The sequence below is a fragment of the Sceloporus occidentalis genome, unplaced genomic scaffold (assembly GCF_023333645.1).
Source record: "Sceloporus occidentalis isolate IW3139 unplaced genomic scaffold, rSceOcc1.0.p SCAF_1, whole genome shotgun sequence".
Taxonomy (NCBI): domain Eukaryota; kingdom Metazoa; phylum Chordata; class Lepidosauria; order Squamata; family Phrynosomatidae; genus Sceloporus; species Sceloporus occidentalis.
The window spans coordinates 107,575,882-107,591,624 of NW_028316981.1; the positions used below are offsets into that span (position 1 = coordinate 107,575,882).

At 40.0% G+C, this 15,743-nt stretch overlaps 1 protein-coding gene and 1 pseudogene across 4 annotated transcripts in view; one reads left to right on the top strand and one right to left on the bottom strand.

Annotated features, from left to right (window-relative positions):
* LOC149321941 (tyrosine-protein phosphatase non-receptor type 12-like) overlaps positions 1 to 6,748 on the top strand; it is a 133,695-nt pseudogene extending 126,947 nt beyond the window's left edge.
* LOC149321939 (A-type potassium channel modulatory protein KCNIP1) overlaps positions 1 to 15,743 on the bottom strand; it is a 799,364-nt gene that overhangs the window by 244,002 nt on the left and 539,619 nt on the right. The gene's annotated exons all lie outside the window — the stretch shown is intronic.

Consider the following 15,743-nt stretch of genomic DNA (forward strand, 5'->3'; position numbering starts at 1 on the left):
CTGATAACAAAACAGTGTCAGTGTGCCCAGAACACAACAGTGTGGCCTATGGGGGACAAAGCAGTCTCTGCCCTTTCCACATTGCCCACCCCTCTCCTAAACAGAAGGGTTTTCAATTTAGAATAGAACAAGATGTGACCATCCTATGTCAGCACCTTGGATAGATCCGTCTCTGGTATTCATTCATTGATTCATTGGATTTATGCCCTACGTTTCCCCAAAAAGGGGAATTCAAGGCAAGCACAATGTTTTTTTAAGGCTTCAGTGTATGCACTTAGAATCTTTTCAAAGAAACAGAATCACCTTCCTTCCCTGCCAATTTTCTTGCTAGTTCTGAAACCATATAGAAAGATTGTGTGCAGTAGAGCACATGCTCTGCACAGAGATGACCTGTTTCAATAGTTTTTTTCCCTGAAATATTTTCCTTTCCGTAACAATCCTAGGACAACCTGTACAGGGTTGTGGTTTGAGCATTGGACTAGGACTCTATAGGGTTCAAGTCCTTGCTCAGCCATGGAAATCCACTGGGTGACTTTGGGCAAGTCACACACTTTCAGCCTCAGACTAAGGTAAAGGCAAAAACCCTTCTGCACAAATCTCGCCAAGAAAAGCCTGAGGGTCACCATAAGTTGGAAACAACTTGAAGGCACACAGCAACAGCTTTCCTAGAAGTTCTATCAGAAGATGAAGTGGGCTGAGGCGCCTTCCTCAGCTGGCAAATTTAGACATATTTGATGGGTCACAGATGTCAAAACACCAAGAAGTCCCATCCTGAGGTGCTAACAATCAGCAGTGATGGCAGAGCTAGCCCAGGTTATTCTACTGCTTGAGGGGAAGCACAAGGTGGTTGCCCCCATTCTATCTACAAGTCAATGGGTCTGGCAGTTGCATCTTTCTTTCAACAATGCAGATGACACAGCATCCTTCATTGCACCTGGAAGTTATCAGGCTAATTTAGGGAGTTGAGGGTGGACTGCATAGCACCCAGGTCTCTCTTCCATCATTACCTTGTTGCCATCTCTCTGTGACAGTCTCCTGAGGCAATTGCCTTATTGTGCCAGATGAAAGTGACATTAGGCAGGTAGTGGGCATAGAAATGTCTCTTGTCTCTAGGCTTACTATCTCTAGCCACAGTGATCATATACACTTTCATCCTGTTATTGATCCACACAATTTAATACAGGCTAGAAAAGAAGACAGAATTTCTTGTACTAACCAATCCCATTTCTTTTTAGACTTCCCTGGAAACCCCTTCAATGCCTGTTCCCTCATCTTCCACCTTCCACTAACATACACCATGATAAAAATATTTCACCACTCAGCTGGAAACAAGTTGAAGAAATAAAAGACCAGTAGCTAGCTATACAAAGCTTCTTTCCCACAATCCCAAGGACCTATCCTGCAGCAACTTCCCTCATTGGACTGATCCCGTCTTTCAAATATTCAGCACACACCCCAGAATAATAATATTTTACCATTCCAAAGAAATAAAATTTCATAGCAGAAAGTTATCATATCATCAATATTTTATTAAGAATTTGTAAGCTTTACTAATGAGCTAATTCAAACAAGTGCAACAGATATAAGCCATATTCATTTCCATTGCATGCAATGAGATGACAAGCATAATGCTGCCCTCTGCTGCCTGTTCCAGCTCAATATGCAAACATATCATTTCAAAATTCCCATGTAAACTTTTCTGCTACATGAATCATATTTGTTGTTATGTATGATGAAGTCAATTTTGATGAATGGTGAGCCTGGGATAGGGTTTTCTTGGCAAGGTTTATTCCAAGAGGCTTGCCATTGCCTTCCTCTGAAATAAAGCCGGTAACACCCAATTTTCCCTGGTGGTCTCCCTTCCAAGTATTAACCAGGCCTGCTTGGCTTAGCTTCCGATATGAGATGGAATCTGGTGCGTTCAGGGTATTTACACGTGCATCACATTAGCAACTGGATTTAGGCCAGTGTGGTACTGAGCACTGGACTATGACTCTAGAGACCAGGGTTCAGTCATGAAAACCCACTGGGTTGATCTTGGGCAAGTTTCAACCTCAAAGCAAGGTAAGTACAAAACCTTCTCTGAACAAATCTTACCAAGAAAACCCACATCTTAGAGTCACCATAAATTGGAAATGACTTGAAGGCTTTCCAAGTGTTGTTGGACTGCAACTCACAGCAGTCCTAGCCAACATAGCCAGTGGTGAAGAAAACTGGAACATTTAGAGACTCATGCTTTTCTCACTTCTGATTTAGGTTGTCACATCATGAAAGGAGAAAAAAGGCATACAGACGCACTCTCACCTATCCTTGCACATTTCTCTTACTACTAAATATAGGCTGACTGTTATTCTGCTTAAATACTGCAATATGCTGTTCTCATAAAGATGGAAGTATATAGCTTTTTGGAGTGGAAGAAAACCATCTTGCTTTCTGCATATATAGACACAAACTGAAATGAACATGCACATGAAGAAAGTGACAGACAGATTTGTCTATCTTCAGTCTGTTTCATTTTAATAAGTCTTCACTGTTCCATCTTGTGTTTGCATAAATCAGTGAAATATATTTTTAAAGACACATGAATATTTACATTAAATTGCATCTGCAAATGTATCCTTTAAAATGTATTTTCTCCCAAATTATGCAAGGCTATCATGAGTTCCACACACTTTTTTAAAGCAAGAATTGCAACACACTATGTTCATAAAAGTCTTGCATTTTAATCGTCACATTAGTCAGACAAGTAGCGATGATTCCTGGATTGTATTCAAATTCCCAAGTATCCTGTTAATCTAAACATTCCTAGTAGAATAAGGGAGATAGGAAGCAACCCAGTCTTTCACAATTTCTTTTTTAAAAGGAAAAAAAATCATGTTCTTATAGTGTGCCCAGCATTTGAAAAAGGAAAATTATAAGAGTGAAAGAAGCATTACAAATGTGGGGGCATAGAGTGGGAGGGTGGAGGAAAATGGTTGACTGGTGGTGTTTACCACTTTTTTGTTTGTGAAAAGCATTGATATAAATGCTGTTATGCTTCTATGACAAAACAAGGAGCCATGCTAAATAATTTATTCTGATCATGTTTTTAAAAAGATACATATGCACAGATATGAGGGTGGAAGGGATAATGCTCATGACACACTACTATCACCTAGTTATTACTCCATGGTTTTGAAAAATTTCATTCAACCCTCTCCCCCTCCCCTTTAGGCTGTAGGCTCAGTCACTCATCAAGTCATTGGATTGGTAGATCCAAAGTAAATACAAAACAGAAACTAGAGCATTTAATTGGCCTGGAACAATCTAAAATATATTACCTCTGGATGTCTGATTCAAGGTAAAGGGCCAAAGACTGTAGCTGAGGCAGCAGGATTGATGGATAGTTTGGTACCCATAAGAGGCAAAAATGGATGGAAAACCTCATTTTAATGAAAGGAAAGTTTATAAGAACTGGAAGACTTCAAAAAACAAAGTAATTGAGAGGGAAAATTACAAGCCCTGGCAATCTGGGAGAACAAAGGCTCCAAAAAGGAGGGAACAATTTGCCAGAGAGAGTCGACCAGTTAAAGGGAATATAGACAATAGGGTTTGTTATTATTGTGGACATAAGGGAAATCTGCAGTTTTGCTGTCCAGAACAAGTTTCAAAAGATAAAAGACCACTTGCCAACCAGCTTAAAGAGTGAGGGAAATTCGGACACAGGAGTTGAACCCTCAGAACTGAAGTAGGCCAGCAGGCTGCCATGGAAACAAAACCCTCTGGCCAAGAAAAAGAAACACAGTTATCCCAACAAGCTAAGCTTTGCCTGTCTGTAACTTTAGATAGAGGACTGAGGACAGAGTATGGGGAAAAGCTGGATCTGGGGATTAAGAGACACTGCTTCAAATGTCTGCATGGTGAAACCTCATTTAGTAAATCCCAAGGACATATTATGAAAAGAATAAGTTATTTTGAAAGGTTTGGGTGGCCCTGCATTTTCACTTCCACTAGACCAAGGTGATTATTCAGGGCCGATCATATAACACCAATTTTGGAAGATCTCCATTGGCTACCTGTTCACTTCCAGGCACAATACAAGGTGTTGGTTATAACCTATAAAGCCCTAAATGGCTTGGGCCCAGGGTACTTTGCAGTGGTTCCGTTCCTACCTCTCGGGCAGATCCGATAAGAGGGCCCTTATATCTGGGGTCCCTCAGGGAGCGATCTTGTCCCCCATGCTATTCAACATTTACATGAAGCCGCTGGGAGAGATCATCCGGAGACACGGGGCGCGGTGTTATCAGTATGCTGATGACACCCAAATAGTCTTCTCTGTGTCTCCGACTGATGCAGTGTCTAAGGACAGCATCTCTCCGCTCAATGCCTGTCTGGAGTCGGTAATGGGCTGGATGAGGGAAAACAGACTCCCCCCTATATGTATTGTATTGTTGACCATATTCAGCTGGCTTGGTTTTGATGTGATGGTTTTAATTTGTATAATTGAGATGTTTTTATTGAAAGTTTTATTTATGTATTGCAATTTTTATTCTATATTCTGTATTTTGTTATTGCAATTTTTAATTGTACACCACTTTGATCATCGTGGAAAAGTGGTTTAAAAATAAAACTTATTATTATTATTATTATTATCATCATCATCATCATCATCACCACCACCACCACCACATTAGAAATAATGCAACTCATCCGGGACGAGATGCAGTCATGCTTTGGGATATAAGTGGGTATTATCACATGTAAAATCGCTGCCACTGCTGCTGGGCAACTGGAACCCGGCTGCATTTTGGGTCCCAGCTGTGCTCAGCTGGCCACTTTGCAAAAACGGCAAGCTCCCATTTTTGCAAAGTGGCTGGCTGAGTGTGGCTGGGACCCAGGATGCAGTTGTCCGGTGGTGGCAGCAGCAATTTCACAAGCAATAATACCAATTGTTAACACCAAAAGCAACTGTATCCTGACAGGGATACATTGTATTATTTAGAGTGCAATAAGCTCCCAAGTTAATGTTAGATATAAAGACTGGCAAGGAGAATAGAAGGTGGCAATTTATTTATATATCCTAGCTCCATGTTTAATTGGTCATATATGTAAAGTATACTTGTGTAACTACCCACCACCAGAAGCAGAACAAATTCCAAAATCACAAGAAGAGGAGGTAGAAAGAGAGGTAGAAAGGGAGGAACTGTTTGATTAAAGCAATCCTATGTGAATTGATACTACAAGTATACCTGTTACACCAAACATTGAGAGAAAATATTTAATTAAAACATGTATACTTAGTGAACAAGATTCATCTGAGTTTAGCAATGAACAATGGTTTGATGTAAGTTTAAAACCCATTAATCATAATGGCTAAGATAAAGCTTCTGGAACTAACGAGAAAATCCTGTCAGATACCAGGTGATTCGGGATAAATTTTATAGGTAATCCTTGAGGTGCAAACACAACACTCAGAAGGAACAGTATGAACTTGTTCATTAAGCCATAGCACAGTTGTTTGAAAAGCAACTACAAAAATATGAGAGATGTGCAAATTGGAAAATGGCAGATGGCCTAAACAAGGTTAACACAGAAAATACTGACAGTTCTGCAAACCGTGAGAAACAGGATTCTCCTTCGGCAGAGCCACCTCAAACTCACAGTTGCCTTGTAGAAGGATATGTTAAAGAAGAAATTCTTCAGCCACCAGAGTCTCATCCAGTACCACCCAGTCTGACATTATCACCTCCTTCAGCCTATCCAACTGTCACAACAGTTTGGCAGGACAATGATAGATACCACCCGAAGCCTGTATTGCACATGGTTTCTTCAGAACATCGAAATGACCTCAATGAAAACTACAATAAATCAACTGAACACCCAGGGAAGAATGAAGTCTCTGAACATGCAGAAAAAAGCTGGAATGCAACTGGAGTTTTGACCTTAAAGATGTACCTCTTCAAGAGGGGCCTAGGAGCTTTGATGACAACACCCTCTTGAATTGGGGACATAAAATTAAAACTGATTCATCTTGTGCTGTAAATAAGACTGCTAAGCTACAGGAGCTAGGCTCAGGAGATGCATCTACAGATACCTTAAAAAGCTTTTGTATAGAATGCAATGTTAAAAATAAATTTGTTCCATTCTCATCAGGATGTCAGTTTGTAGTAGGTTCTGATGCTCTGCAAAGACCACATTGTTTGCCCTTAAAGAAAAAGCTCAAGCAACATGGTCATTACAAGGAGCTAACAACACACAACCAGAACCATTACCAGGGGATACATCTTCAACTATTCTATGATGTTTATCACACTATACTCTTATAAGTTTTTAAATTTTTTTATTTTTTATTTTTTATATTTTATATGAAATTTTATATTTAAGTTCTCTGCCTGAGAATTCTAAATACCCCTCCTTAAAACTGCCAATCCCAGAATGCAGCAGGAGGCAGCTAGAGGAGTCAAAGTGGAATAGTAGCACTTTAAGAGCATAGTGTGATAAACATCTATGTCATGGTTTTAAAAATCTGTTGATAGTACTGAATACATAGTCTCAAGCGGATCTATATTTACTGTGACATGCTTTCAGTTAGAGTTCCACTTTGTTTTACAAATCCTCTGCATTCTGATGATTCTGATACGGATGAAAAACATTGGATGGATCTCTGTCACAAAGCATGTCTAATATTTCAACTGTGAGTGCCACACTTTCTGCAGCTGTTAATGCAGAAAATATTTATTGTAGAAAATGTCCAGCCAGGACTGTTTGAATCTCCCCCTACATTTTCCTTCATATTAGTTCAGGCCATAGTATGTTGCAGTATAGGAAATGTTCGTTGTATTAGTTGTGGGAGGAGCTATAGGATCCCCTGCATTTTTCCAGGTTTGGTTCACCCCTTCCCAGCAAGCTCTGTTTTAGCCAGAGGCTTTTTAGTTTTAGGCAGTCTTTGCTGTGAGCTTGCAGAGAGCTGTCCTTTGGTGGCAAACAGGCCCAGACAGTCAAAAAGGGCATTTCTTACATGTTAGCCAATTTAGTTACCAGGAACAAGTTAGCCGAATTAGTTACCAACAACAAAGAAGTCAAACAAATCAGGAGCTGAAAGACCCTGCACCAGCTCCACTGAGTGAGGAGATCAAACCAAGATCAAACCCAGAGAGATGACACCCTGAAGATTACTAAAACTCAAACTGTAAAGTATCTTTTATTTCAAGTTATCTAGAGCTGGGGAGGAGAAAACTCTTTACTTTTGTTCTTTAAATTAAACTTCCCCCTTTTTTGAACTTTACATTCAGCATCAGAGCCTTTTTGGGTAAAAGAGTTTGATTTCACCAGGGTACCGGCATTGCACACCCAAACCTGCCACCTTTAGTTGGGTGTGTCTTCACAACAGGATAATCCAATTATAAGACATTCTAGAATTGATAAAGATGTAGATGTTACTGAAGACTCTTCTCCTCCTCTGCCAGAAAGCACTCCAGAATCCCTTGTGCTTGCAAGTGAACAGGTTACAGCTTTATCCAAAGCTATTGTTCTCAATACAACTCACGAACTATGCTTTTCCCCCAATCAAATGATCAGGGGAGGAGTTTTTGCTGGCTTCTCAAGTTGAGACCAGCAGTTAAAGCAGACACGGTGCACTTGAACCATGCTGTGAGAGTTGAGGAGGCAGGGCTCAGTCTATTTAAGGCCTACCCACCCCACACTCACCCTCTTTTGAAGCTCTGTCCCACCCTCCCTCCTCTACAACAGTGTGAGGTCTCTTCAGGTTGCTTTGGGGCTGGGTAGGAATTTTCTCCCCTTTCCAAGGGTGGTTCTTTCTTTCTTTCTTTCTTTCTTTCTTTCTTTCTTTCTTTCTTTCTCTCTCTTTGTTTTGGCCTACCCCACACTGTTTGAGGACTGAATCAACTGGCTTGAGTGTGGTCATAAATAGGTTTCATGGCGTAGGTGGGGGGAGATAGAAGTTCAGGTGAACACCTCAGCACCCTCTTAACAGGTGAAGATGAAGTCTCTGGAACTAAATTTTAGGTCTTGCAACTAAACAAGAAGGGAAAAAGATGTTCCTTGGGGCTGGCCTAAGATTTAAACCCTCAGTTAGGTCGGGTGAATTAAGTGAGGGAATCTTGGGTTGGCCTTCTGGATATGGGCCAGCCAGGGAGCAACCCACTTATCGATTGCCCTTGGGACTTAAGTGTTTCATCCAGGGGAGGCTGGGGATGTGGTCTGGAAGTAGAACATCTACCCCAGCTGTCCCCGCACTTAATTACTCCACCCAATTGTTTTCAGATCTTGGAAGAAATACATTAAATAAAGTTGCCTATTTTATAACTTAGTTCTCTGTTAGTCTGGTCTCATTATTTCCTGAGTTGGTCAGCAAATGCTAGCCTCCTCTGTCCAACCCTATTGCTAAAATAGGTCCAGTCTCAGAAATTCCAGATGAGACTACAGATATTGGTTAGGCATGGAGTAGCCATGGGGTGGTTGTGAGGAGTTGGGGCCGTGGAGTAAGTGAGGCATAGCTAATGATTCAAAGAGAAAGACCAAAGTGTGTTATCTGTATATACTTGCTCTATTGTATACAAAATAACTGAAGATAAAGCCTCCAGGTCTCTTGGAAGCACAACCACCTCTGAATCCAGCATGTGTAATACACACAACAGCCACAACTGCAGTCTGTGTTTTAATTGGTTAGGATTAAGAGCAAAATGCTATTTCTGACAATAAATTATGGATGTTGAGTTCAGCAAACCTTACACTCTCTCCAGTGCCTCACAGGTGAAAATAACCTGTGTTTGAAATATCTCAGTCTTCACATGATTGTTTATAGCTCATCCACCTTTTCCATAATTACACATTGATGAAAGTCTTGTTTTGTTAGGTTTCTTTGCAACAAGCTATCTTTCACTGATCATAACTTCTGCCTCTCCCCCTATTTTTTACATTAGAGGTGGTCAACTACATGGGGGCAGCGGCAAGGGCTGATTTCCTTTCAGATGTCCCCAGAAAGCTCAATTATGTTTTTCTCTGCAACTCCCCTCAAAATGGCAATTGAAAGTGATGTTATGTCACTTCCTGACACCATTTTGAGATGGACTGAAGAGAAAAACACAGGTATGGGGTTCTATGATGTGTGTGGCAATATTCTTTTTCCCATGTTTTCACACATTGGGGGTCTTCTACACGGTTTGGGGACAAAAACTACCTGAAAATCATGTTTTAAAAAATATGGGAGGGTGGGGATTGGAGGGGGTCTTCATGTGGTTTACAAATAGTGCTCAAGGGCCAGTGGCTACACTTTGCCCATCCCACTTTTACATACAAATATAGCAAAAAATGCATCCAGCCCCATCTAGGCATATCACTTCTAGAGAACATAAGAAAAAGAATCATGGACTAAAGCCATCTATATTGTCTTGGATTCATTGGTGGAAAGGCCACATATAAATATAATATGGTATAGCCAACATGGTGTAGTGGTTTGAGCATTGGACTATGGTCAGGGTTCGATTCCCCACTAGTCATAGAAATCCACTGGGCAACCTCCAGAAAGTCACAGCGACAAAACACCATAAGAGGTTCCCTTTAGGGGTGCAATAGACTATAGCAAAGCCTTTGACTGCATGGGTCATGAAAGGCTATGGAATACCCTTAAAGACATGGGTGTGCCAACACATCTGATAGTCCTGATGAAGAATCTGTACTCAGGACAAAAGGCTACTGTCAGAACAGAACATGGAGAAACAGAATAGTTTCCAATTGGCAAAGGAGTCAGACAAGACTGCATCTTATCACCTTACTTGTTCACCTTATATGCAGATCATATTGTAAGGAAGGCAGCCTTGGACACAGAAGAAGGAGGAGTGAAAATAGGAGGAAGGAATATCAACAATCTAAGATATGCAGATGACACCATAGTAATAACAGAAAACTTCAAAGACCTGGAACACCTACCAAGGAAGATCAAAGAAGAAAGCGCAAAGGCAGGCTTAACATTGAACATAAAGAAAACCAAAATAATGACCACTGAGGACCTTCACAAGTTCAACCTAGACAATGAAGAAATAGAAATAGTAAAAGAATTCCCATACCTGGGATCAAACATTGATAGAAATGGGGACTGCAGTCAGGAAATCAGAAGATTAACTAGAACTGAAAGAACTAGAAAATATTCTAAAATGCAACAATATACAACAGTACAAAAGTTAGAATCATACAAGCTATCGTATTCCCTATTACCATGTATGGATGTGAGAGCTGGACAGTCAAGAAAGTAGACAGGAGGAAAATCAACTCATCTGAGATGTGGTCCTGGAGAAGAGTGCTGAGGATCCCATGGATAGCCAAAAGGACAAAGAAATGGGTCTTAGAGCAACCTCCTGGGAAGCTAAGATGACCAAACTGAGGCTTTCATACTTTGGACACATCATGAGAAGGAAGAGCTCATTGGAAAAGACAATAATTCTGGGAAAGATGGAGGGAAGTAGGAAGAGAGGAAGGCCACATGCCAGATGGATGGACTCTATTAAGGAAGTTATGAGTATGGGATTGCAGGAATTAAGCAGAACAGAGGGTCTTGGAGATGTCTCATCCACAGAGTTGCCATGAGCTGAGATTGGTGCAAAGGCAGTTAAAAACAACAAAAAGTTGGAAACAACTTGAAGATACATAGCAACAGAGAATATACTCCTGACAGACCACTTACCCCATCCTGACCTCAAAGATGTTTGGTAAGGAATTGCTAGTATGATAATAGCCCTGCTAACATTACTCTCCATGAGGGTCATGTACAGAGCATGATAAATACTCTGGGGAGAAATGCAAGAAACCTATTCTACATCATTATTCACAACATCTTCTCTTAGACCCAGTTGGCTTTCCTGTTTCATTCAATAACAAGCACTTTGTGTGTCCCATGTTTCTTCTCTATTTTTCTCCCTTATTAACAGAGAGTTTGTATAACACCCAGCAGAAACCACAAAATCAGTGAGAGAGTAAAGGGTAAAAAAGTTCATAAATAACAAATGCTTCTTCGGTTGAAGTAATTTTCACTTGAGGTCTTTATAGTCTCAGAGGCCATCAACATATTCTCCTGCCCATCTCAAGGGACATTAAATTGAGAAAGAACATTGTATTATTCTCTTCGCAAAGAGCTGGATCAAGTGGTAACGGGAAATGCCAACATAGCAGTGTTATCAGTTCTAATAAAATACTAGCTTAAAATCCTAGATAAACTGGGTGGAAGTAAAACACATGAGAATAAAATGAAGGCTGCAGTCCTAGGCACTATTTGATTTGAACTCCCTTATGCATTGAAAGAATATGGGAGGGGACAGGTTTAAGAAGTGGGATCCAGATATATATCTTTGTACACAAAAGATTCCCAGTAAAATACCAGATTCACTAGTAAAATTGATGTCATTTCATAATAAGAATTTCCTCATAGCAAAGCACCTACAGAGTCAGTCACTATCCCTCCAATCATGTAAATATAACATACAAAATATAACATACAAAGGCATAACATTAAAATATAGAGTGATTATATGTTCATACAACTTGAAAACTCTGCTCATTCCTTTGACAAGTGAAACATGCAAATGTTCAGATATCTTCACTAAAATGTGATATAGGATGAGGCTTCCTTAGTCCAGTATCCCAAAATATCCCAAAATCAAAATTTTTCCACATTGGTAGCTGTGATAGTGACACTTTTGCTTTCTGATGATTTAGTGTACACTAACTTTGTTTCATTCACAAAATGGTTAAAATATTGTGTAAAAATCTACCTACAGGCAATGTGTATATGAAACATAAATGAATTTCATGCTTAAACTTGGGTCCCATCTCCAAGGCATCTCCTTATGTATATTCAATTATTTTATTATCCAAAAAACTCTGAAATCCCAAACACTTCTGGTCCCAAACATTTTGGATAAGGAAGACTCAACCTATATGTCCAAGAAAAAAAGGGGGGGAGGGGGCAAATAAAATTCCTTAGAAATACAGTCCTTTTGCAGGCTGGCAAATTTCTGTCATTCATATAAATGATTCTCATCTCTGACATGGTGCTCTATTTTTTAATCAGGTTAAAAAAAAGAACACTTTTCCTTGGTGTGACCACAGTCCCCATATTTATCCTAACAAGTCAGTCTTTCCAGTCTTCAGCAACTCTCTTTTATAAGCGCTGTTTTATAAATACACTTAAACACTCCGCCTCTTTTGCTTAACAACACCATGTCCACTATATCAATATTAACATTGTGATCTATATTTAGATTCTACTATGAAGATTTTTTTACATGGGAAACAGACACACAGAAAAGTGTGTGTGTGTGTGTGTGTGTGTGTGTGTGTGTATACTGTTCCTTTCCACACCTTCTAACCTGATAGTTTTATCTGAACTCTGTCTCTGAACACTAGGTGGCAGTCATAACTTCCTTTAAAACATCTCTCAGCAAAATAGATTCTTAAATATAAAAAATACAGGGGAAAGAGGTTTCTTTCAATGGGCTACTTTTAAGCACAAGTGGTCAGATGTGGCTTTAAGTGGGAGAAGAGAACCAAGAAAGTATGGTGTGTAATTTACCCTGGAAACCACTATCCTGAAGGCAATGGGTTGCATATCTCCTGCATAAATAGCTGGCAGTGTTGCTTGAAATGTAGAGTATTTCTTTTATAGTCCCAGAGATGTGAAAAGTTACTTTGTGAATTATAAACTCACAGAATTATCCTGGTGTGCTAAGTGGAGGATTCTTGGATATGCAGTCCAAAAAAAGTAATTTCCCCATGTTTAGGTTAAACATATAAAGAAAAAGACTCTTGGATAAGCACAAGATACACAACTTCACACAAGAGCTAGATCAAGACCATTTGCTACAGAAATAAACAACTCTTGATATATTTAGAGTAACCACAAGAGCAGAACCTCCCAGAAACCAAAAACTGTATTCAAAAGATAAGTTTGAAATGAGGGGTGGATGTCATTGATGAAAGATTTAGATGCACTGTATTTCAAGTACATCCATGAGCAAAATCAAAGTTATGGAGAGAGCAGATGTTGCAGTAGTCAAGTAGGCAGCTGGGGATGCATTCCTTAAGGACAGCTTTGTTTCTGCCTAAATGAGACATTCACAACCAAAGGAGGCAAGCCAGACTCAACAGGCCTGTAGAACCACATGGAACCAGATGGGTCTCATGGGTGACATGATCTATGCTGAAGCAAGAGCTGCCATATACTCTGCAGCATAGTGAAGAGCAAGCTGTCATTGCTTTCTTATTCTACTAATCAGTCTTATTGGCACCAAGAGTAAAATCATAGCAATCACAGAGTTGGAAGAGACCTCAAGGGACATCCAATCCACCCCCGCTGTGTAGGAACCCACAATTAAAGCATCTCTAAGATATGGCCACTCAACTCTTCTTAAACATTTCAAGTAAAAGCAAAACCACCACCCTCTGAAGCAGTCCATTTCACTGTTGAACATTTCTTACCTCCAGGAAGTTCTAACACACATGTAATCATAGTCTCATTTTTATAACTTGATCCCATTGGCTGGGATTCTAACATCTAGAATAGCAGGAAACATGACAGAACGTCTGGTAGTTAAACATGGATATCATACCATCTTTCAATGGTCTTTTCTCCAAGATAAACATACAATCAGACCTCCATATCCACTGGGTTTTTTATCCACAGATTCAAGCACATCCACTGTTTGAGAATATTTTAAAAACAGATAAATTCCCAAAAGCAAACCTTGATTTTGCCATTATAGACAAGGGGCAAGATCTTACTGTGCCACTGTATATAATGGAACTTGGGCATCCACAGATTTTGGTATCCACAAGGGGTCCTGGAACCAAACCTCAGAGGATACTGTACTCAGCTCCCTAAGCTGTTTTTTCATAAGACTTGGTTTCCAAACACTTTATCTTCTTACTTGTCTGTTTTCCTCTGGCTATAGTCCAACTTGTCACTATCCTTTTAAAAATAGGTAAGTCTAGCAGCTGTCGGATCTTCCAATAATCTTTAGAATAGAGATTTGGGTGAAAATTAAGACCAAAATCCTCAGGACAGAATTCATTTGTGTGCAGACAAAAGTAATCCCCCCCCCACAGATCTGGTGAACAATCTATAGAAAAATGGGTGTAGCTATAATATAAAGGAAGAAAAGGTTCACATTCCTAATACTTCTAGTTTAACACAACCCTAAAAATGTCATAGGCTGTGTGCACTGAGATGTGACAAGACTCTTGTCCTCATCTAACAAATTTGATATTTATGGCTAATGAGGTCTCTGCCTACTTGAGCGTGAACATCAATTAAAAGTAATTTAGGAAACAAACAAACCAAAGTTTTATATACAAACATAAACTGAGAAAGATAAAAGCACCAACATTAAGGGATTGAGTTTTCTACCCAATTCAGATGCCTGAATTATTTTAGTGCCATTAAGCAGAATTTAGCAGAAAAGGTTTTATAGGTTACATCTATCTGACATCTTCCATTAACTCTTTCACCCAGTAGAGCTGGGGTAGGAGTATTAGAGCCCCCTGATGGTTTAGATTGCAGCTCCTAGCAAGCCACATCATTTGCTTTGCTGGTCAGGCATGCTGAAAATTGCAACACAAGAGCAAGTGAAGGGCAAAATGATTCTCACCTGCAGTAGAGGTTTCCATGAACATAAATAGGGGAGGGGGAGAAATGTTCACAGATTCCCATTTTCACCTGCAGCTCCTGTGTCCACCAATCTGCTCCAGAGTGTCAGGGGACACACCGAATAACAGGAGAAATGGTTCAAGGGCTCCAAGGTGAAGGATATCTGAAAACACAACTGCCACCTACATACTTCAATTCAAGACCAAAGAAAGGGAACAAACAGTTGTGTCAGGTGACAGTCCCACTTTCTAAAACCCCTACCCAAGAGAAGCTTTTGCTCCTAGTGAATGAAGATGTAGTCTCCAACTCCTTGTCTCCCACTCATCAATTATAACTTTTAGGACACAATAGGAATTGTGCAGCCCATCCTGCCACATGTTGTCAAACTGTGACTCCCAGAGCCTTTGGCAGCATAGCTAGTGACGTTGAATGCTTGAAGTTGCATTCCTGCAATTTCTGAAGAGCCATGATCCCCATTCCTGCTTTAGGGTTAAATCCAACTGTAGTCTTGCGTAGCATAGACCAAATGAAATGAATGGGGAGAAATTTGTTTCATGCAAACTACTGTGACACTGGATTCAGTTTGCACCAATTGAAGTAAGCTGATGACAAAGTCGGAAAGTGGGAAGAACAGAGCAAAATGGACACATTTTAAAGGCAGCTGAAAAAGTGGGATGACAGAGATTAACTGGGACTGCCCCTGCCTAATTGGGACAAATAGAGATATGTGTTGGCCTAAGACTGCATATAAAGTGCAAAAACACAGAAATCTAAAGTTCTTGGCCCATAATAAATAAGAAAACAACCCCATAATGGTCATTCGAAAGCTCCTGTTGTGAAATTATAATGTGCTTTACATTTTACCATAGTAATAATTACTGGGCAGGGTTGGACATTCTGCAACTAGTCATCATCTAGGACAGAGACAGGCCCACTGGTGCTGCAGATGTTTTGCCTAAAACTCTTATTCCTGACAGCACAGCCAATGGTATGGCACCCAGGACAGAAACAGCCTGGATTTCAAGGGACGTTACTTTCCCTTGATTTCCACATCCCTAATTGAAGACATATCCTGCATAGATCAAGGGGGTGTATCAGATGCCTGAAA